Source organism: Eurosta solidaginis, chromosome 5 (assembly GCF_040869045.1).
Source record: "Eurosta solidaginis isolate ZX-2024a chromosome 5, ASM4086904v1, whole genome shotgun sequence".
Taxonomy (NCBI): Eukaryota; Metazoa; Arthropoda; class Insecta; order Diptera; family Tephritidae; genus Eurosta; species Eurosta solidaginis.
The window spans coordinates 34,833,609-34,858,439 of record NC_090323.1 but is presented as its reverse complement, the minus strand read 5'-3'; the positions used below and the strand labels follow the sequence as shown (position 1 = coordinate 34,858,439).

General features: G+C 36.5%; 1 protein-coding gene across 5 annotated transcripts in view; it reads left to right on the top strand.

The window, feature by feature from the left end:
* LOC137233654 (bromodomain-containing protein DDB_G0280777-like) overlaps positions 1-24,831 on the top strand; it is a 765,544-nt gene that overhangs the window by 166,153 nt on the left and 574,560 nt on the right. The window lies entirely within an intron of this gene.

The window sequence follows — 24,831 nt, the reverse complement described above, 5'->3', positions numbered from 1 at the left end:
TATCAATTTTCGTTTGATACTTATTTCGTACATATAAATTCTAGAGTCAGCTCTGGTCCACGTTTATTGTGATATCTCGAAAAGGCGTCCACCCATAGAACTAAGGCCACTCCATTTTAAAATACTCATCAACACCATTCGGTTGATACCCATATTGTACAAACGCATTCTAGAGTCACCCCTGGTCCACGTTTATGGCGTTATCTCGAAAGGGCGTCCACTTATAGATTTAAGGCCCACTCCCTTTTAAAATACTCATTAACACCTTTCATTTGATACCCATATCGTACAAAAAAATTCTAGAGTCACCCCTGGTCCACCTTTATGGTGATATCTCAAAAAGGCGTCCACCTATAGAACGAAGGCCCACGCCCTTTTAAAATACTCATTAACACCTTTCATTTGATACCCATATCGTACAAACAAATTCTGGAGTCACCCCTGGTCCACCTTTATGGCGATATCTCGAAAAGGTGTCCACCTATAGAACTAAGACCCACTCCCTTATAAAATACTCATTAACACCTTTCATTTGATACCCATATCGTACAAACAAATTCTAGAGTCAGCCCTGGTCCACCGTTATGGCGATATCCCTAAATGGCGTCCATCTATAGAACTATGGCCCACTCCCTCTTAAAATACTCTTTAATACCTTCCATTTGATACACATGTCATAAAAACACATTCCAGGGTTACCCTAGGTTCATTTTACTACGAGGTGATTTTCCCTTATTTTGTCTCCATAGCTCTCAACTGAGTATGTAATGTTCGGTTACACCCGAACTTAGCCTTCCTTACTTGTTATATATATAGATGTCACTAATTAAATAAGAAATAAAAAAGTCAGAACCAAAAGTAGTAGGCGTAAATCAACTTATATCATTGCCCAGCCTATTAGATGTGTAATTGCCAAAATTGTAAGAAGAAATGCAAAAAGACAGCGAAAAATCACAAAGCAAAAAATTTACATGTTACACGCAAGGCAATTGGAAAGACAAACTGCACAAGTACCGTTTCGAAGATGAAACTATATATGGTTGTGTGAGTGCTATGTAAATACAGCAAAAGTGTAAGCCTTTAAATAAAAGCGCGCACCGAAAAGTATGCAATGCAGCTTGAGGGAATTATACGTATGGGGAAATACAAAAAAAATACAAATTGCAAAACGTAAAAGAGTAAACATAAAATTCAAGTGGTGTAAAAGCGTGGCTAAGAAACATAGCACTGAACTGCCAGGCGAGGCGGCTCCAACCCCGAGCAGTTAAATAAATGGACTTTGGCATTTGGTATGTAAACCGCCAAGTATGCAAGGCGCGTAACCCAAAATGTGCTGAAGAATTGTAGCTTCATATGCAAAAGGGCAGAAATGCGTGGCAAGCAATTGCAATGAGACAGCATGTAAAGAAAACGGTTTGGGGTTGGACATATTCAAAATCCGTAACCAAAAACGAATTCGTGTGTAATTAAAATCCTTTGCAAATTTATGGATATCTAGGCTTCGTTGTTTCTTCATTTCATTTTTTTTTTTAGTAACTGGTGGGCTGTTTTCGTTGTCCAACCAATGGCCCGTGCAGAAAATTGTATAAGAAAATAAGCATCGTTTTTTCTTATCTCAATAAAAAATAAATAAAAGGCGCGATAACCTCCGAAGAGATTTAAGGCCGAGCTACTCTTCCAATTTGCTTCGTTTTCACTGAGAGCTTTTTAATGGCAGAAATACATTTGGAGTGCTTGTCAAACACTGCCGAGGGGCGACTCCGCTTAGAAAAATTGTCCGTTAATTGAAAAAACTTGTTTTTAACATTTTGATGTTGCTTTGCCCGGGGCGCGAACCCAGGATCTTCGGTGTGGTAGGCGGAGCGCGCTACCATCACACCACGGCGGCCGTGGTACAAATTTAAAATAATAGTGTACGGGTGGATAAGACTTCATTATGAATCATGTACCCTACTCGTGGATAACTTCTGATGTCTTTTTCTTGCGAAAGACAGGTAGGATCACTCATATGTTATACAAAAACTGCAGACCCATTAGCTTAACATCATTTCTGCCCAAAGCTTTGGAAAGGCGTATATAAATTCCAACATGGAGCAAAAACGGTTATCCAAAACAAAACATGCGTCGATAGACTCGGCACTGCATAGGGTGGTAATAAACATAGAGAAAGTCTTCGAATATAAGCAGTATTCAGGAGTCTTTTTAGGCCTTTCCGGGCCTTTCCACTATTTCTCTAAACAGGCAATCACAGAGGATCTTAAGTTCGTCGAAGCATATACAGCCCTAATTAGATGAATACTTAATTGCACGAAGATTACTTCACAGTAAGGGCTGTATGAGGCCGGAAAATCGTTGAAAAGGAGCCTCTTCTCTGCTTTGGATGCTGGTCACCAACTAACTGCTCAGGCAAGTCAATGTGCGACCCGTAAAGTGGTCATAAATACAAATTGCCGTTCAATAATTAGCTCTTTTATAGATCGTGTGCTTCGGGATATATATACCTTGGCATCTAATGTCGAGTTGAGCACCAATGCATAGAAGAAAGAAGGTATTACCTTGCAAGGTAAACCTTGTACCGAATATTTCGGAATAATTTAAGATAGTAAGTTGTCGTGAAAGCTCAGCGTGGAGGAGAGAGGGATGAACGCTTGATGTTAATTTATGCATGTAAAAGAATGCTGGGGTATACGTGAATTAGGACCATAGCCTAGCATCTAAAAGTATGTTAGAATGTATACAATACCTTAACATAACAGTGTTAAGGAGAAATAAACATATATATATATATACTGCTTTCCTAGGCATATGGGGATAGATGGAAATGAATAAGTAGATGATCTATCGAAATATCGCACATTCCTAGTATAAAGATTAAGAGCAGGTAAATGAGTTTTGACATCAGTGAGCGAATTCTGAATGTCTCTTTATTCAAATATTTCAGCTTATTTATATTAAATGCCTATCTACCTTAAGCATACATACTTACATACATATCTACCTTCAGCATACATACATACATACCTACATACAACTCGATACAAAATATATACCTACACATCTGTGTTGAGCTGTGGCTTCTGTGGGAAATGCAATGTTTCCAAATTTGCAGGAATTCAAATTTGTTTGGTTGTGTGTTATACACACACCTGTATTAAATCGGTTGACTGGCTATGTCAGCAATAATTATCAAATGCATATTTATGTGTTGATGAACATTTAGACTATTTTTGTATCAGGGTAGCATATTAGACTGATTTAAATATTTGGCATTGATTTGTTGGCTATTTACACTACACTAGAAGCTGAAACGTAAACGTCCTGAGAAGATAGAGCGAGACTAAAAAACGTCGAGAGCTGCATATGATTGCCCAAACAGAAAGCGTGGAATCAAGCGTTGGTCTGCAAAGTGTCGAAGATCATATGTTTGTCTTCCAACCTTATAATAACAAAGTTCCTCTTATAATTGAAAAGAAGGTACTGTAGGTTCATTGTGGACAATAAGACTAGACACTACCTTGCGCTCGTCATGCTAAGACTCCAGCTACTAGAGTAGGCAGATCTAGAAGCAGCAAGTAACATAGGTCCATGAAAGCTTCTGGTGAAGTGTTTGCCAAAAAGACGAACCTATCTTACATATATATTATTTCTAATTGCTGTTTTTATGTACGGGTCCCTTTTTCGCTCTTATTTGGAATCCAAATCTATAAATAAAGTTTTGGTTGTAAAGATGGGGATTCGTGCTATTAGCGAACTTTGGGCATTATTGGTCGTAGTACTTTTGTTTAGCTCTATTTTATTAAAATAATTTGTTAAAAATAAACGATTGTGAGCACACAAAGAAATCTATTTGTACTATGGCAATATTGTGAATATTTGATTAGAACTAACACTGCAGTACTGGAAGTTGCTAACATTCGCCAGATGGCAGCGTAAGCGCATGTGAGTTTTTATTAATAGATGACTCGTTGATAGAAAAGCTGATTTCTGTTGATATTTGATATGAGGCTTTTATATTTGTTGCGCAAGATGCGCACGGGTCCGGCTCGTAATATAAAATCCGTAAATACTGGTTAATGGTGGGGTTTTTCATTTTGGTCGTTGCTTTTGTTATTAAATAACTTTTCACTTTGGGAGCGCGTTCAAATTTCTCGTGAGGAGGATTGAAGATGGGCGCATGCACTCACACTTGTGGTATATACAAAAAAATACCTTGCAAAGAGCTATAATTTTTCTTCAACTTTTACCATTTGCTCCTGTGCTAGAAGTAACATCAAAAATCATTGGCTACAAGCAAATCACGTAATTAGGCCTAAAGTGCGGCTGAGCGTTCATATAGATAACGTATTTGGGCGCTGTAATAACCCGGCACAAAGGAAAGGATACGTAAAGAGCTTTATATATAGTAAACAGAAACTTTTAACGCTACTTCACCGACAGTTAAGCCCAACTATGTAGCACATAAAGAAAATGTTAATGTAATATAGGCGCAGTAAAAATGGGGGAAGCAAATTTTTTTCACTTTTGTTTTATGTGTCTATTTAAAGTAGTACACAAATTTTGCAGGTAATTTTAGCAGCGTCTGTAAGTGATTAATGCAGCCAACAGTGACAGAGGTGGGCTTGAAAAAAATTGTTTAATAAAAAACTACAAAAAAGCCCAGCAAAGCAAGCCAATAAAAATAGCATTTTACAACGAGAAAAATGAAAATTGGCTCATGCGGTTTTGGTAAAAAAATTTAGAAAATATTGCTGCCTACGGTTTTGTTGTGCTGTTTAAGCCTTAAGCCTTTAGTCCCTTCATTTTACAGCTCCAATAATTTTAAGAGATTTTTGGTTTCATTCTATGTGAACGTAAATTTTTAAGGCACATTTTTGCTTCTTTCCTTGAAATATGTATTTGGCTTCTTTTGTATATCTCTGTTGACTGGTTCATTTGGTGTTGCTGTACTATTTATATTTTGCTAGCATTACAGCCATTACTATTGGAGGCAATATAAAGGATTGATATAGTTTAAAGCAGTTAATATTTAACTACACAGAAAAACAAGTAAAGAAGTCTTAGTTCAAGCGAAATAAACATTATAAACCAAATTTGAGCTACTATATATTAAGAATACATTTAAAAATTAGTATCAACAGCATAAGATCATGTAGAAAATGGAACAATATTCGACAATTCTGTTAACGTTCGAATCATTCTATGTAATGTGCTCTTAATTAACAGCACTACTAAAGAAGTAAATTTTCACAATTTAAAGTATTCGCATTCTTCACTTATAGCATGTTAAAGTCAGACTTAGTGAACATTAGCTTGCGCTGCTTAATACTCCCAGTCCTTTTGTTCGAAAATTTCTCTCAGCATCTAGAATTTTCACGAACAGCCGTCGCAAATAAGTGCTTAGTTATTGTGCGTTTCTTTATCTAATATTGAGTGTTGCGTTCTACGTATACGTGATACGTATTTTTATGGCTAAGTAGTATGCACTATTTATTGTTGTGTACATCTCTACATCTCATATTTAGTGTTAGCTTCTATGGAGGGATATCTCTGCGTGGCTGTGCTCTATTTCATCTGCTCGCCTTACTGCCGTTGCTATTAAGCATTCATTACCAGCGGCAAAGTGACGTATCGAAGCCTGATCGTTCAGTTCAGACAAATCTTTAAACCAAAAGTCCACTATCATATTCATATCAACCGACCTTCTTCTTCTTCCTGTTTTAGCAATTTTTCGTATGCCATAGACGGCACCGCTGATCTGCTTAACAACTTTGTACCATCCTTCCCATCTACAGTGAAATTTTGATGGAACACCTTTCCGCCTATGAGCGTTGCATAACAGTACCCAATTTCCCTTCAATCAACCTCTTGAATTGTTGTACTTTCCTTAATTGTGTTTCCTTTTACTGCTCATGATCTTGGTGCGCTGTCTTATACCCTTCCTTAGGGAAATGCAATATTTCGAAGAGCTGGATGGGTCAGCCTTTCGTCATCAGTGCCGTTTTGATGTTTCATAAGTGTAGTGCGGCCTAGCTTGAAAGCATCCTTGCATTATTTTTTGAAATCATTTTTCGAAATTTCGATATCGATTATTTTTTAAAAGTGGGCTCGCCAAACTGATTTCATAAATTTTTATAAAATGTATGTTTAATAGTAAGGAGAACCTTTCGGCCAAGTTTGAACTTGATAACTTCAACAGCTGTAGTTGTTTGACTTGGAGGACTTTAAAAGTGTATTTTTATTTATATAGGCCGTGCCACGCCCATTTTGAAAAAAAATTTCGAAATGTCTTTATTAAGTTTCATTGGTTTTTTGTAACTAATTTTCGCATTTCTTCCATTATTAGAAATTTCGGTATCGAAAATGGGGGCGTCCTTATTGTCATTTGTCTCATTTTCAATGCTACTCTATTCTGCGCTCAGTTAAGCCAGTGTGGTTGGACGGCAGACGGGAGGACGCACATACCTAAATCAAAATTTTTGTCGATGCTGTTAATTTCTATATCTATCTCGATTCTATTATGTCATTATGTACGTTATCCAATCCGTGTTATACCCTTGTGTGCAAGTACACGTTGGGTATAAAAACATTTCACTACCAGCGACCAACAGCCAACCTTGTTTTTTGTTTTTTTTTTTTCAAGTCTTTCGAATTTAAGCGTTTATACTCTTTCTATCTCTGCATTTTGTCGTTACTTTGTATGCTCACCATATTTTTCTTGTGCACCTTAATCGCCACAAAAGGTAAGGTAGCAAATAAAAGCAATGCTTTTTTGCAAAAGGCATAATAAATATGCTGGCCGCGTTTTCTTCTCATAGCTCTGTGTGTGTATGTATGCATGCCTCCCTGCAAAAAATGCGTTTAGTCTAGGATGAGTCGCAAAGGAGTATGCGAACAATGTCAGTTTTGATCTCTTTGTATGAGCTGAACTGTTCCATTTTGTTTGAGCATGTCCTATGAAGAGACTTATTGTACCCATTTATAACCGAAAAGGGTCGATAGGACCAATATCCTTTGTATCCATATGGAAACAGAAGAAGACTAATCCCTTTTTGATTCAAAGAGGATTCAAATAGGGACCCTAAGATGACTTGCCTCTTTTCAGTTCAATAAGGACTCAAATAAGGCCCAGTCGCATTTTTCATGGCAGAAACACAATCGAAGAGTTTGCCAAGCCACACAATCTATTTGATGTAAGTTGTTCCGCCCGCTTTTAAAAATGGAATTAAAATATTCTCCGAATATTTAACCCTAACTCCGGCGTAGTTGTTTATTCCTAGTAATTTAGGTTCGGTATGGGCTCCGCATTTTATTAAATGATTCGACTCAATCACCTGTAATCTTTTTATTTTACTCACTTTGTTTCCGTTTTATGTAATATTTCTTAAAATGGGCTAAATAGATATCAAACTGACTAATCCCAACTGTACCCGACAGGGATTAAAGGAGATCAATTATGCCCAAATGTAGACAAAAGGGATCAATCGTAGACTAATCTCGTTAGCAATTAATTGCACGTTTTTGTGCAGGGCTGTTTGTTGTCTGCGTAGGTGTGTGTGTGTAATGCTTGGGTTAATATTAAAGCAAGTGCTGTTATATATCTACTCACCTTTGGTTGCTTGATTGCTCGCTGTTTGATTGTGGTGCCTACCTTTCTGACGATTTTGTTGATTGCTGTGGTAAGTAGTTTTTTAAGTTGAATATTGCTGCACTTATTTGCGCATTTATTGTTTTGTTTAAAGGGTATAAATTTTATTGAGAATGTTAAATGAAGTAGTGAAGTGCTGAAATATATACAAATTGTGTGCACGATAGCGTCCTATTCTTTACTAAGAGGTTTATAATACGCTTGAGCTCAGTAGTAGCTCCTGCATATCTAAAATCGCATTTATTTTAAAAGGAGAAATATCAAAACCATCAGTTCAATAGCCCGTTCGGCTGCGTCATGTCTATCTGTCCAGCCATTCAGTGTGGATATTCTAGTGATTGGAGGTTCTTCCGCGGTCCAAATATATCATGATGACGAACTCTCTGCTTGGGCAATTCCAGTACTATGCTAATTCTCTGCATATGCCGCCAACTTTCTCTGGACAGTTGTGCGGGAATCAAGAGTAAACACTGAACACCTCAGCGTCTTATTCAACTGATTACAGTAAGGGTTTCCATTTTGGTGGGCACAACCGCGACACTGTTGCTCAAATGCAGATTGTGACAGAGTGATCCATTACAAATGGCGTCAGCGTAAGATATTCGACTAAGGTGAGGCATCTTGGTCTTTTGTCTGAAAAAGTGGCGGACGCTGTGTTCTGTTGGTAATGTTCACCGAATACCATAACGAAGGTTTTGAGAATATTCATATCTCTCTATCCATTAGAGAGTTCTCCAAAAAGAAGCAACACGCCTGCTCTATAGCTATAAGCTTAACTTGAAAGATACAAGCCGAGTTTTGAAGTCGGCTTGCGAGTGTAACTTCTAGAGAAAATCTCTTCACCATTTTGAACCCGTCAGTGAATTGTGAAGTGACATACCCTCCTTTCATACCACGTCGCCTGACCAATCCATTCTCGAAGGCATTTTTACCTTAAAGCTCGAGTAAAAGTTAAATGTACACAAAAACTTATCTGCTGTCGAACTTACTAATCTACAACGCGTAGACTTCTTAGGATACCGCTGTGGTCATACTGCTCTTCTTTTCAGCGTCTCGATGCCTTGAGTCTGGTGGCAGAGGTAGTAGCTTTAAAACGTATGTGAAGGTTCAGTGGCAGGTGGCTAAGGATAGCATTTAACACGTTTGCAGGAAATGACTTTAGCGCTTCCGTTACTCCTGCACAGGCTGCGTTTTATACTTTCTTTAGTTTTTAATGATGCATCGCTGGTAAAGAGCTAACCACCAAACTATAGCTCCGTTTGATCTCAGGTCCCAATATATGCTAATTTTTTTCTCGAGTATTGGGCGACGAAGGCCTTCTCGGATCTTCTTTGAATATTGAATTTTAGGCTTAGCTTGTTGTCTATTACAACTCAAAGTTTCTTAACCCTAACTGAGAGCGAGAGCTCTGATCGTTTGGGGAAAGCGGCAGTAGTTTAGGTATATTGGTGCTGTTGCTGAAGGGCATCAGTTCTGTCTTGCTTGGGTTAATATTAAAGCCAGTCGTTGCTAGCCACGTATTTAGTGTGCCAAACGCACTCTGTTGAATTTCGCTTAACGTTGTAGGAAAAGTTTCCAAGACTTAGACAAAAATGCCGTATGTATACGCTTCTACTTTTACGCCCGTCTTGTAAAGCTGTAGTAGGATATCGTTCAGTGCTAGAACCCACATTATTTAGATGGGAAAGAACGTCATCCTGGGTTGCTCCTCTTGCAACCTTACGCGTCGTTGTCACCTAGTTCATGTCTGCCTCTATAATTTTGCTTTCCAGCATTGATTGTGGCCAACCACATATCTGGCTGTCTACTTTGACCCATTTGGAGGCAAAAGCAATGATTTCTATATTATTGAATGCTCTCTTTATATCTAGGAAGACAGCTAGGGTGTACTGTTTGTTGTGGAGTGGTTTTTCTACGGTAAAGTGAGCTCATGGAGGGCGGTTTCTGTTAACATGCCCTTCATATAAGCATGCAGTGCCTTTGAAAGGTGCTATTATTGACTTAAAATTCCCAGAAGAATATTAAGAACCTAAAGCATAAAGGTCTGAGGCTTTTTAGTCTGTGGTCTTTGGATTTTACGTTGATCTTTTGTCTCTTTTAGCAGAAAAGTAACTTTTGTTTTCCTTAGGTTGTGGAATTTAAGTAAAGGTGATACACATTTCTTACAACCTTTCAATCCAGAAGACCACTATGTCGCATAGCTTGTGAGGCATGACCGGGATTAAGTCATATAAGCAGGTAAAATTATAAAGGGAAAGCTGTTGATTGCGAAACTTAATTAATTTTTATCTAGCAATTAAGTCCAGTAATCCCTCCGAGGGATGAAAGCGCCTACATCGATTCCAGACAATTATATATTCATGAGGGTGCTCAGGGAGCCCTCCGCCCAGTCCATCCATACTCCGTTCTCACTTCTTACGAAGTGGTCACTGTAATTTTCTTCAGACAGATTTTTGCTCATTATCCAGGACTCCCTTATGTTTTCTATTGAGGAGCAGAAGTATTTCCAGGACACAGCCTGCCTTTGATAACCAAGTAGCTTTTTTTGTAATAATTGAGGGTATAACTCCACTCAATTTTACATTTAATCCACATAACAAAGGCTTACAAAGAATATTAAAAATTAATAAAAGTTCAACCATTTGACTGAAAAATCTATGCAGACTTCCGGCTTTGCCTCACCAATAACCTTAGCGTTTTTGGTTTGGTTAAGTCAAATGGAAATGTAATCATGTACAAAAAATGTATATGAATATACAAAAAAGGATAATACTTTTCTGTGGTAAACCGAGTTCAGCGGTTAACAAATACAATGAATTGCAATACATCAGATATTGTAATTCTTCGTAAACATTTTGCTCTTGCAACGTGACAAAGCAAATTTTTTTATTCTTATATTTGAAAAATATTTATCTCGATTTAAAGCGTATGGCAAACTAATATTACTTCATACTTAAACTATCATTATTATGGTATGTTGGATAATGTTATGTTATATTCGGTAATGTTATGTTATGCTATTTTTATGTAACGTGATATTTTAATATTATGTTATGTCAGGTTAAGTTATGCTATTTGTATATAACGTTATCGGTGGTTATGGGTTGTTATGTTTTATTATGTTATAAAACGTTGTGTTTTGTTTTCCTACGTTATGTTGTGTTAGGTAAATGTACGTTATGCTATGTCATGATATATTATGTTTGTAATAGTTTTTATGTGAAGTTAAGTTATGTTATGTTATATGTTATGTTATGTTATGTTATAAAAAGTTGTGTTCTGTTAACATATATTATGTTCTGCTATGTTATTTTATTTTATATAATGCTATTTTATATTATGTTACGTCATGTGTCTCCGCTTAAAGCCGATATCTCTGCAAGATGTGCAGTCGCCGTCATCAATTCAGGTGGTTATTTATGCTATAGCAGAGAGACCACGTGTGGGTTGACACATGCCATTATGGGAGACTGTGCATAGAGCCAGAATTCAGTGCTAGTCAGGAGTTGTCTCCTGTACCACCAGTTTAATGGCAACGTGATTCGAACGTACTGGAAATTTGTCAAGGTTTTAACAGACGGAGATGTTACCGTTGCCGTTTCGGTACTAAGGTGGTAGACTAACGTCACCCCTAGCACATAGCATAATTTTTCCAATCATGTTCCAGTTCTGCTCAATGCGATCTGATTGATATCGATCCTATGAATGCTTTAAGAGGTATTTTAAAGCCGTATTATATTGCTCCATAGCTTGAACTTTTAAAATGTGCTGCTTTTCGAGTCAAAGGGTCGCAGGTGTCCACTAGATATACTTGTTTTGGTTCGCCTCGGTACTTAATTTCCTAAGTACCTACCATCTTCTGCGAAGCATTCCTCTATTCACAACCTGAGGAGACGTCCGGCAGTGGTCGTTATCGTGGCACTCACAGGCGTCAAACTCAAATTCAATGCCGCAGTTTGGCTCGTATTTATTAACAGTCTTCATAGTTCACTTTCCATTGACCTATTCAAAACTAAAGGAACGATTATTATGATAGCATATTTATTATAATCACATCCACGTTCTCAGCACATCACAAGCGCAGTTAAAATCACAGCAATATTATTCCCAGTTCCATTTGCAGAATGACACAGCCACTAACGTCTTATTCTCAACCTTATTTCCATTCTCACAAACGGTTTTAGTTTTAGTCGTAGTCAAAAACACGAAATATGTTTAAGTTTTAGTGTGATGTTTCCCCACTGTTAGAGCCCTACTCCAAACTCTTGTCACAGTACATATCAAAGACACAGGGGCAGTCTCAGTCGGCTGTATTTCTAGGTAGTTACGGTCACAACTAACGTCACAGTCTTAGTGTTAGATCTATTAGCTTTTTTTTTTTTATTTTAACCGAAAAAGACTTTCGGAAATTCTGCAGCGTAATAGATATGAATAATCCTATGGGAAATTGAGTCTGAAAGCTCTGATGCCGGCACTTCATAATTATAGCCCAATTAAGTCGGGTACAGCTTCTGTTGACCAATTTTTACTGCAAGTCTTTGGAGTATAGTTGTACCGTAAGACAGGTTTTCTTGCCGCGGGAGTATTGTAAGGCCCTTAACTAATACGTAGCTAGTCACAGTCAATCACATCCCTAGTCACACTATCAGCTTTATTCTTAATATATTACAGTCGCAGTCACAATCACAGCCACCATCACCGACACAGCCACACAGCCACAACCACAGACCCAGTTTAGGCCACATTCAAAATCTCAGTTATATTTAAAGTGGATAAGAATCACATCCCTATTTATAGGAAGGTTACAATTAAAGTCACACTGTTAATCACAGCACTAGTCACAGTAAGACATTGTCGCAATCACAATGCCAGCTCCATTCAGTAATTTTTTAAGCTTTTCAAGGAATTTGATTTATTAAATTTTATTTGCCTATCAATATTGAAATTGCCTAAAAATATGCAATAATAATTTTATGCAGCTTTGGAAAAAAATTTAAATTTATTTTCTACCGCTCATAAGCACACCAGCACTTCATAATTCAGACACATATCCGTGGCCTGCGTTATATGGCGGAAGCAACACTTTTCGATTATTTTCCTTTAGCTTTTGGTGTCAAGCGTTTTTGCATTATTGGCAGCTGCTTCCGGTGCCAATTCGGCAACGCGTTTGTGTAGTTTTTTATATGCTCAGCGATTTTTGCATAAGCATAAAAAATTTTCGACACCCTTATCAGCAAGCGATTGTTTGCCAAAGCGGAAATCGATTACTATGTTTTTGTTTTTTTTTTTGTTTTTGATTTATGTTATTGCAGGGAGTGGCATATGTTGCTAGTAAAATAAGCATTATTTTCTGCAAATTTTTTTTGCTGCCTCATAGCTTTACATTAATTTAAGTATTACAACAAAAATATTTATTAGTAATTTCGTGCACAATTTTTGCGTAATACGAGTATTTCAATGTAATTTTTCTTTTGTGATGTAAGCGAGTCGTAAAATATTATTTTTTTGATGATTAAAATTGTTAAAAATAAATATGGTAGTCAGTCTTCCAATGAAGCTAAATCGTATACCCAGATGTCTTTTTATATGAAACGTACATTAGTAGAATCTGTACGTGGTAGAATATATAAGTGAAAGAGAACGAGTCACCGGACCTGCAGCATTGCTATATGCAAACTGAGTGAACTCATTTAAGAAAGCTCTACTCTCTAAAAGTCCTATTGGTTGGATATGAGAAAAAGCTTCCTACAATCGAGGACGAGCTTCACCTCGGAAGGCTACAAACACAACAGACTGGCAATGATTTGGCATCTCGACCCTCATGCTTGCTCTCTAAAGGCAGAAGATGACCCAACTGAACGCAGAATTTTGTACAGCAGACGAGGATAAAATTGTTTACCATAGGCTACAGAAAAACAAACCGATTTGATGAAGAATGCCACAATGCAACCGAAAGGAAGGCGCTGCAAAAAGAGCTACACTAACAGCGAACGCAACAGGGAGAGCGTTTAAAAGTAAACGCGAATAAAGAGATGAAGCAAAATGCCTGAAAAAATAAGAAAAAGCAGAGATAGAGTGCGAGGAGATTCACGTGGAGGCCACAAGGAATAACGCAACCGAGTTGTACTAAAAATTCCGGCTAAAGATTTTAATGAGTTCCGGGCTATAAATGGCTTGAAAATAAAGAGGAGGCCGATAAGTTGGCAAAGAAGAGTGCAGCACTCTACGAATCGACGGTAGACGTCCCCCCAGCAGGCCTTGTCATTATCGGGGAGTGTCATTTTCGCTACAAAAACAACAACACTAGAGACGCTCGAGTCTATGAAGAAGAAATCGAAAGGAGACAGGAGTTGCATATGTTACATCAAGCAGGAAAAGTGTGAACAGAAGCATGGGGCAGCAAAATTTCTAGGATTGTTTGCCATTTCTAAGATGTTAGACCCACAAAGTAGCTCATATCTCTGAAGAGAGAAGTTTTAAGGCTCACTATGGGTATACACACTTAACACTGCCTACTGGCGTCACATACCTACAAGTTAAGCCTCGTCAGTGAAAGCAGATGTTGGAAGCTCGAGCTGCAGGAAGAAATGGTTGAGCACGTTCTGTGTTCGTGTCTTGCGCTCACGAAGTCAAGACTTCAGTTACTATGGTCGGCAAGGCTGCCAAATGCTGAGGCGGCAATTGCGCTAGGTTCATAGTTTCGAGCAGGCATAATTTCGAAAAAGTGCAAAAGTACAAAACAACAACATCAGCTGTGAAATCAAGCGAATGATCACTTTTGCCAGTTAATGCTAGTTAAGACTAAGCAGGAGGTTTAAAAGTAAATTTCCCTCTTGGCAAACGAAAATCATGCTCTGCAAATCACTTTTTGTACCCGTGTTGCTATTTGGTGCAGATGCACGGACGTTCGAGGGAAAAGTTTTTCCAAAGATTTACGGTCCTCTACGCATTAGCGATGGACAGTACCGAAGAAGAGCTAGTAGTGAGATGTACGAGCTTATTGCAAACATCAACATAGTCCACTGAATTAAAACGCAGCGGCTACGCTGGCTAGGTCATGTTATGCGAATTACATATGATGTGTCATGGAAGCGAAATGCGCGCCTTGTTGTACGGCCATAACCGTTTAAGCATTTACGCCCCAATTATGTAAGCAAGTCATTGAAAAAACATTTGTTTCTAAAGTTTTTATATTGCTTTGCCCAGATGGTTCCAAATTAATGGAAGGGGTTGGGTCTGCTCTTTACTGTGTTGACCCAGAAATAAGTAGATCATACAGGCTGCGTGATTACTGCAGCGTTTTTGGGCGGAAATTATAGCAGAGAAGAAAGCAGCAGAAATTCTGGAGGAAGCGTGCTTAAGCTACAGTCGCGTCAATATGTATATTGATAGTCAGGTTGCGATTAAGGCAAAATTTTACACATCACTTCATTAAGAAGTGCTCTGGAATGCAAAGAAGCATTGGAAAAACTTCGCTTAAGCCGGAACATACATCTTTACTCGGTTCCCAAACATAAAGGTATAGAAGGTTACAAAAAGGACAATGAGTTGACAAAGGAGGGTGCAACACTCGCGAAATCAACGATAGGTATCCCAAACCGCTTGAGAGAAATCAAAAGGAGGCAGGAGTTGCATATCCATCAAGCAGGAAAGGCGTGGCCAAAGCGCGCTGTAAAATTTCTAAGATCATGTGCAAAGCCTACGATATTAGACTCACAAAGTGCCTCATATCTCTGAAGAGAGAAGATTTAAGGCTCACGATGGGCATACTGACTGGAGACTGCCTTCTGGTGCACATGCCTATAAGGTATGCCTCGTCAGTAAAAGCAAGTACAGGAAGTGAGAGCTGCAAAAAAAGCGGTTAAGCACGTTATGTGTTCGTGACCTGCGCCTGCCAGGTCAATGACCAGCTATTAAGGGCGGCGGTGAATTGCCAAATCTCGAGGCAGTAATTAAGCTGGGTCCTAGAAAACTGCTAGTATTTGCGAAGAGGTTGGAGTTATTCTATAACGTATGTCCTGGCACCTGATTGGGGGTTTTCCGTTTGGTCGTCAAACCAATTCTGGTAACACTATGGACATATTCGGTCTATGTGACGTCTTTATTGACCGGCCAGTTCAACCTAGCCTAACCTTGTGCAGAGCTTGAATTCAGGACCTTCAAAGCAATCACACCGTCGCGGCTGCCTTTTAATTATGTTTATCTTTAGTTTAAATATTATTATTATTATTATTAATAGATCTGGAAGCACTGCGACCTTTTGTGCAGATCTATTGTGCAAGACCTTTCAACATAATTATGTATCTGGAGGCTTTTGATATATATAAGTACCTCTTCAGGCTTTTTACTCCATATCACGTAGGGATTAAGAGTCCCACCACCTAGATGGAATAGTCTCTGCTAGCTAGAGCGACGCATTCGCACAGAATCATCATCATCCAGCTGACAGAAACGACAAATTTGGGTATCGTATAGATATACTTTACTTGGTTGATATCGTAGACCACAATGTCCCGTATAGTACCCAGTGAGATTTCTTAGGTCTTTCCTGCTAAGATTATTAAGTTTGGCTGATACTTTCGTTGCCGGAAGTATAATCATTTTGGCCTGTATTTGAACTGGGCAGTCAATCCAGTGACGTCTAAATTGATTAGTTTCCTAATTACTTATAGTTTCCCTGGTGTTTGCTTTTGTAAGTCCACAAAAGGGCTCTGGACCATAGAATGCTGCTGTAGCAGTTTAAATATAAATGGCATATTTACTGCAGCTGGTTATAGAAGAAATATGTAAAAAAAAAAGTATGCTAGCTTTTATTACTATTAACGGGAATTTAATAAAAAGCGTTTACCAAATGGTCTTGTATTTTTATTTTTATTTTCACATCGCTCGCATAAAAAATATTATTGCCAGTAATAAATTAAAAACTTACTTTGCAAGCACAAAAAACGGCAAGGTTGGGAGCATGTCTATGTTACTCATACGCCACGTACGTCTGAGCCACACTGACGTGTCATTCTGTGACATGTGTCAACAATCAAGTATTTACGTATACAGGTGGAGGAAGACGTAGATATGCATTTTTGCATGCTGAAATTTTATATGCAACATTTATAAATGCGTACAACAACAATTTCATTTTTATACATATATACGAGTAGGGCGGGTCAAATTGTATGGGGAAAAAAACTTCAGGTGCACATCCACTTTCTGAATCTATGGGTCATACTGAGTAATATTGTCCATGAGACCATAGGTCTGAAATGAATTTCGATCCTCCCTAATTTTGTTAGACAATTTTATATCCCAATCCGAATCCGAATTTGACATTTATTTTCATGCATTTTATTTTTGAGAGCGATTGTTCGAATTGGGAACAAAATTAGGTAGGCTCGAAATTCATTTCAGACCTATGGTCCCATGGGCAATATTACTCAGTATGACCCATAAATAAAGAAACTGGATGTGCACCTAAAGTTTTTTCCCCATACAATTTGACCCGCCCTAATATATAGTCTTTGCCACAATCACTCATGCCTTTCAATATCATCATCACCTGTATTACGCATAAAATGTATCTAATTGATCGATGTCCTTGAGTATGAAAATACCTTTGGGAACATTTTGTTGCCTCTCAACACCGCAAGCGCTGAGTTGTAAATTGTTTTTGACTCTAGGCAGTCGTCTGACGTCTGCCGACTGTCGTCTGTTTCTGCAAGGTACTAGTTTATAGGAAAAGCTGTCAAATATTAATTATATGAGCATTTCTTTGAATTGCATTGAATTGCGTAAAACATTTACAACAACACTCAAATGGGAATTCATCACTTTAAGTGCTTTATCACATATGTATCTGAATTTTTAATGTCAGCATATGAATGAGCAGGCATTTGAATAATTGCTATTGTATGACTGTAAATGTGTGTGTGTGTGTGTCTATTCGAATGTATGCTTGCAAGTATTTATGAAATGTGTTTTGAATTTTCCAAAAAAAATTACAGTTTTGTGTTGTAATTGTTGAATCATCTAAATAACGATAAATTAATTGCATTTGTTGCAGGAATTGCAGTTCGCATATAGGAGAGTTCGAATTAATTAATTGCAAAATTGTGTGTGTTTTTAGAAATTAGGTTTTTAATAAATATCAAAAGAAAAAAATAACTTATGTTTGGAATGCACAAATTTTTATAAGAGCGTAATAAATCAACGGACTCTGTACTCTGTTTATTTTCTTTGGAAAAAGATTACTACTTTTGTATGGCACTGTCCACAAACTAGCCGTAGGTAGTTACTTTTGCATTTTATAAGTACTAAAATCCTTTCAGAATAAAAAGTAAGCTTTCTATTAGTTAATATACACATTTTTACAAATTTAAGGCATTCTTAACAATTTTGTACCTTCTGTTATTGCATGAAATTCTGAACTGTCAAATAAATTGCTCAAATATTCACTACAGCAAAATCTTCGATATTTACACTACTTTGGTATTAGTACTTCACATTAGATTACTAGCGTACTTCACTGATAATGTGTTATAATCAAACTGGCCTATTGTTCCTCAGCTTATGCTGCTTTTATACTCCCTGTTGCCTCGTTCGATTGGTCCACACTTTTCCCGAAAAGCCTTCTCGAACATCTGCTTATTTATTTCTCATTTCTTCATCTGCTATTCACGTTTTCCTTCTGGTTATATGTGTGTATATGTGTAAGCAATAACTTTTGCTTTTAGGTAATGATTACAGCTTTTATGAGTGTTTATCTTTCTCTTCCGCTCTAAGCTGCTGACTGCATTTGTGAATGCGAAATAATTTCTTCGCTCTCAGCTTCGCTGTTTACATTAATGTGTGGTTGCTTATTTTGGTGTTTAGTTATATGTCGAATATTCGCTAATATTTGCCACAATATGTATGTGTGTTTAGTTGTGATAATAAACACTTAATCCCGATAAGTTTTACACGGCATCCAAATAAAAGCAAAACTTTAGGTCGCTTTTCTTCTGCATGCTTGAAATTGGATCTGGATATAAATAAAAAATAAATAACTAATTGGTACGATTGGCATCCGATGATATCTTAGGCCCAGCTTGTTTTCAAATTTGCATCGAAATCCATTTAACTTTAGCTCTAAATTGGCGATCCTCTACATATTTTATGCCGACTTAGAACAGTTAGGCAGATGAATTTATGAAAACTTTTATTTGAAGCAATTTCTAATTTTAAATTTATTTAATAATTTTGGAAAATTTTATACAACGTAACATCAGGATGGACAAGGCGGCAGCTGTAAATCTCTCCAAAATCTTTTCTCCCGGGAGTGGGATTAGATCCCGCACTCCTACGATGGTTGAAGTATTACAAACGCATTCGGCTACGTCATGCCTGCTCAGATTTACAAGATATAATCGAAAGAGCTGTCGCCTTGTCTGTCTTGTTGTCAGGTTGTTTAAAAAAATGTTTTTCCAAATTATTAAATATTATTAAATAAATTTTCGATATTGTTTTATCTGGGACTTGAATCAGAGACCCTCGGTGTGGTAGATGTAGCACGCTACCACTACACCCCGGCGGTCGCGAAGGTATAGGGGACGAAATATTTATTTATGCTAAACTCAAAAAATTATCTGAAATAAAGCGTTTAATTAAAGAAATGTTAAATTTTTTTTAATATGTAATTACTGTCCCACTGGGAAATATTTCAGTTTGACTTTTTTCATTAGTAATCATTTTTAAAATTAGACTATTTTGATTTTACCTCACTTTTGACATAGCACGCATTTTTGTTACTGCATGTTTACATTTATGTGTACAAAAAAAAATATATATTATATTATATATTTAAGATTTGATGGCTTATTTATATCCTAATCAAATAATTGAATGCACGTTATTTTACTTTCAAATGATCCGGCAACTTATTTAAACTAATAAGGAAGGCTAAGTTCGGGTGTAACCGAACATTAGATACTCAGCTGAGAGCTTTGGAGACAAAATAAGGGAAAATCACCATGTAGGAAAATGAACCTAGGGTAACCCTGGAATGTGTTTGTATGACATGTGTATCAAAGGTAATAAAGATTATTTTAAAAGGGAATGGGCCATAGTTCTACAGGTGGACGCCATTTCGGGATATCGCCATAAAGGTGGACCAGGGGTGACTCTAGAATGTGCTTATACGGTATGGGTATCAAATCAAAAGTGTTAATGAGTATTTTTAAAAGAAGTGGGCCTTAGTTCTATAGGTGGACGCCTTTTCGATATATCGCCATAAAGGGGGACCAGGGGTGACTCTAGAATATGTTTGTAGGATAGGGGAATCAATAAAAGGTGTTCATGATTATTTAAAACGTAGTGGGCCTTAGTTGCAAAGGTGGACGCGTTTTCGAGATATCGACCAAAATGTGGACCAGGGTGACCCAGAACATCATCAGTCGGATACCGCTAATTTATTTATATATGTAATACCACGAACGGTATTGCTGCTAAGATTTCAAGGGTTTTTTATTTCGCCCTGCAGAACTTTTTCATTTCATTCTACTTAATATGGTAGGTGTCACACCCATTTTACAAAGTTTTTTTCTAAAGTAATATTTTGCGTCAATAAGGTAATCCAAATACCATGTTTCATCCCTTTTTTCGTATTTGGTATAGAATTATGGCATTTTTTTTCGTTTTTCGTAATTTTCGATATCGAAAAAGTAGGCGTAGTCATAGTCCGATTTCGGCCATTTTTTTATGCCAATACAAAGTGAGTTCAGATAAGTACGTGAACTGAGTTTAGTAAAGATATATCGATTTTTGCTCAAGTTATCGTGTTAACGGCCGAGCGGAAGGACAGACGGTCGACTGTGTATAAAAACTGGGCGTGACTTCAACCGATTTCGCCCTTTTTCACAGAAAACAGTTATCGTCCTAGAATCTAAGTCTCTACCAAATTTCACAAGGATTGGTAAATTTTTGTTCGACTTATGGCATTAAAAGTATCCTAGACAAATTAAATCAAAAAGGACGGAGCCACGCCCATTTTGAAATTTTCTTTTATTTTTGTATTTTGTTGCACAATATCATTACTGGAGTTGAATGTTGACATAATTTACTTATATACTGTAAAGATATAAAATTTTTTGTTAAAATTTGACTTAAAAAAAAATTTTTTTTTAAAAGTGGGCGTGGTCGTTCTCCGTTTTTGCAAATTTTTATTAAGCATACATATAGTAATAGGAGTAACGTTCCTGCCAAATTTCATCATGATATCTTTAACGACTGCCAAATTCAGCTTGCAAAACTTTTAAATTACCTTCTTTTAAAAGTGGGCGGTGCCACGTCCATTGTCCAAAATTTTACTAATTTTCTATTCTGCGTCACAAGTTCGACCCACGTACCAAGTTTCATCGCTTTATTCGTCTTTGGTAATGAATTATCGCACTTTTTCGGTTTTTCGAAATTTTCGATATCGAAAAAGTGGGCGTGGTTATAATCCGATATTGTTCATTTTAAATAGCGATCTGAGATTAGTGCTCAGAAACCTACATACCAAGTTTCATCAAGATACCTCAAAATTTACTCTAGTTCGCGTGTTAACGGACGGACGGACGGACGGACGGATATGGCTCAATCAAATTTTTTTTCGACCTTATGATTTTGATATATGGAAGTCTATATCTATCTCGATTCCTTTATAGCTGTACAACCAACCGTTATCCAATCAAAGTTAATATACTCCGTGAGCTCTGCTCAACTGAGTATAAAAAAACTCCAAGCTCCATTCCAAAAGCCAATGCAACTATTATCCCTGCATTTTTAACCGAATGTGTTCTTAGAGGGTCTTTGTTCAAAAAATAATGAGACGCACATATATTTCTTGACGAGACAAGTGCTCTGCTGTGCACGTTTCGCAAAAAATAGAGGTGCATACTAATAAACAAATGAACTTTTTTAAGCATTTCTTAGGCCTGTATCGATTTTTAAGTTTCTTGCGAAGTGGATAGTAGAATTTAACACTAGCTCAGAACTATTAAATAGCACCAATAAGCGGACAAGACATATACAATTAGTCCTAAAATTAAAATTTGAATTTACAAGCTCAGAAATGGTAATGTGGACAAGGGAGAGGGAGGGGTGGGGGGGGGGGGTCAATTTGTAATGTTGAAATCATGTAAAAGAGATAGGAGTAGTGGTTCAGAATTCACCAGAATCGCACTAGTTTTGAACTTGAGATTTTCCCAATAGCCAAGATTTTATGAGGCTCAAACAAATAAAATTTCGTCCAATTTTAAATTAACTTCTGAGCTAAAAAAATTTGACAAGTATGCCTAAGTTAATTAAAGTAACAGTTGATTAATTTTGCATTTATATACACACCGATTTATTCCCTTTAAACTACATATATATTTTTAATTTATTGACATGTATTGCCCGAATTATTTTACATTTTTCTGCACATTGCTTTTTAAAAAAAATATTTTATATTTGCTCAAATATTTACTGCTGTAATACATGCGATTATGTTTAACCCCGAAAGGTAAGTGTTTCGTATATATTTTTTATATATTCTCGATGTTGTTTCAATATGTAAATCAAAGCTGTGTAATCAAAAAAAGAAGAATCGAAATTTAAATAATTTCAAAATTAATGATTAATTGATAAAGAAGTTGCATTTTACTAAATTAACTTAGAATTATTTGTTTTTTTTTTTATTTGGATCAATTAAATTTGAACCGTAGGCTCTTTGATCGATCGATCGCCTGGGAATAAATATACCTGGCCAACTTAGTTTGTGTTGAGAGCCACCCCTGAAAAGAGGATTATGCTGTTTTCGTTTGCTAGGGGGTATAAGGACTCAAAGTGCTCTAGGCGTTAGCTTTGAGATATGAACCTGCAGGAGAAACCTTGAACCAAATACCTAGTAATCATTCTAGATAATAAGATATAGTGGAAGAGTGAAAGAGGAAATGGAGAAGGCCTCCACGTTAGGTTGATCTGGCCGGTCGGAGAGGAACTGGAATAAACTAAAGCAATTCATAGTGTTACCAGAAATTTGTTTAACCACCAAGCTGAAAACTCCTATCAAAAACCAGTACTTACGTTGGTAGAAACATCCGTATTCTTGGCGATACTAGCAGCTTTCTAGAATGTGTGCAACTCGCTGATTCTATATCTTATAGCTGTTTCACTTGTTAGAGCTGAAGTCTTAGTCTCGAAATCCTAGGGCATAAACACACAAATTGCTTGACTGCTCCTGCCTTAACCCATAGTTTCTACGTCTGCTTTCAATGAAGAGACCATATTTAAAAGCACGTGAATCCATAAGTCAGTGTCCAGTTAAAATAACCAACATAAGCCTACAGTACTTTTTTTTAATGCTTGGAATAACTGTATTAGAGCAAGGTTGTAAAGCATAGTCGGCTTAGTCCATCATTTGTCACTCTTGACCTTTCTGCATCTTGCTTAATCTAATTGGTTCGTCTGCGGAACAAGCTTCGAGCGATGTGCCTTTTAAGATAGCTTATTCGCTTTTTCTTTTCAATTTTTGGGACCGAATATAGATGCAAATTTCTCCCTATCCTGAACCATCCCAGAGATTGCATATATGCTTTTTTGTTGTCTGCATTGTTGGACTATATAAGCACACCTATCAACTTTTGAGCAGAAACTATTTTAAGGTAATATGCCTGTAGCTATTGGGATGAATACGTCTTATCTTCCTCGCCGTTGGATACATGATTTAGTCTTATGCGACCGTCGAATATTATTATAGAAATTCCAAGCTCGCCCTACTTGGGGTTGGTAGCTTGTGAGGAAATGTATCAAAAATCTCCAACCCCATTCGATCTTGGTATCAGTTACAAAGCCTTGCTCTCCGTGATGTAAATGCTGTCTACTGACTCGTACGCATCATCTCCCGACGGGGAATGTCCACCGAAAAGGGGTTAAAGTAACTCTTCACTGGGTCACCATTTCCCTTTTTATTTGTTTATTATTTCCTAGACTATATTGCCTCTCGCTAGTACTTCCGTCAATCGAGTTATTTTCGCTCGATGCCACTTTCTGTGCTGGACGTTTATCTGTAAGACGCGCAGCACCATAGGGCTATCTGTCCCCCTCCAGAATATTCGCTGTGATTTCTACGTAATTTTCTTGCCATTTTGGTTACTTTAATCTTAATTGGAAAAAATTTAGAGAAATTTGCAAATACATCTTAATTAAATTTGATTGTTATTTACAAACCAGCTGTGATTTAACTTTCTCTTTATTTAATGTGTATAAAAAAATTTAACAAATATTATTAAAAAATATTGCTTCACGAACGATGTATGAAGCGAAACCGGATTCTTGACATTCCAACCATATTTTCTCCGATATTTAGGTACTCGTGAAATCTTGATGTTGTTGTTGTTGTTGTTGATGTTTATCTTTAAAATTATATTTATGTATAATAATAATTGATGTTGCTGCCTAAAATTTATGTTATTGATGTTGTTGGTGTTGTCGATGATTTTGGTGTTACTGCTATGACAGAAAAAATATAACTTTAAAAATACATACTAAGTAAATAAAAAATGTTTATGTAACAATAAAAAACTGAAATTACTAGTTGTGGGAATTTTTCTCACCGCCCATGAATGAAATAATATAAAGAAAATCAGTAAAAAAAAAAAATTGTTTTAAACGTTTAAAAAATAAAATAAATTTAAGAAAGGAAGAAAAGCTCGGAAATTTGTGTACTCAATTTTCCGGATATACAACGAAGAAAAAAGCTCTCAACTAGAATTCTTTTTTAAATAAAAAAAATTAAAAAACAATGAAAAAAAATTAAATATGAAATCAGAAATTGTTTTAAATGTAAAAAAAAAAAAAAATACAAAAAAAAGAAAAAAATTCGGAAATTTTTGGACTTCGTTTTCCGGATATACAACGAAGAAAATCAAAATAATAAACAATTTAAAAAGCTTTCCTAAAATATTTTTTAATTAAAAAAATTTAAAAGCAATTAAAAAAATAAAAATTGGATAAAAATGAAATCGAAAATTTTTATTAATTGTATGAGGAAAATCAGTATAAAAAATTCGTATAAGAAAAAAAATATTATAAAAAAAAACAAAAAAAAAGATAAAAAAAATTAAAAATTTTCGTACTGAATTTTACGGACGTAGCAAAAAAAAAACTATTTAACAATTTCGAATAAATTTAAT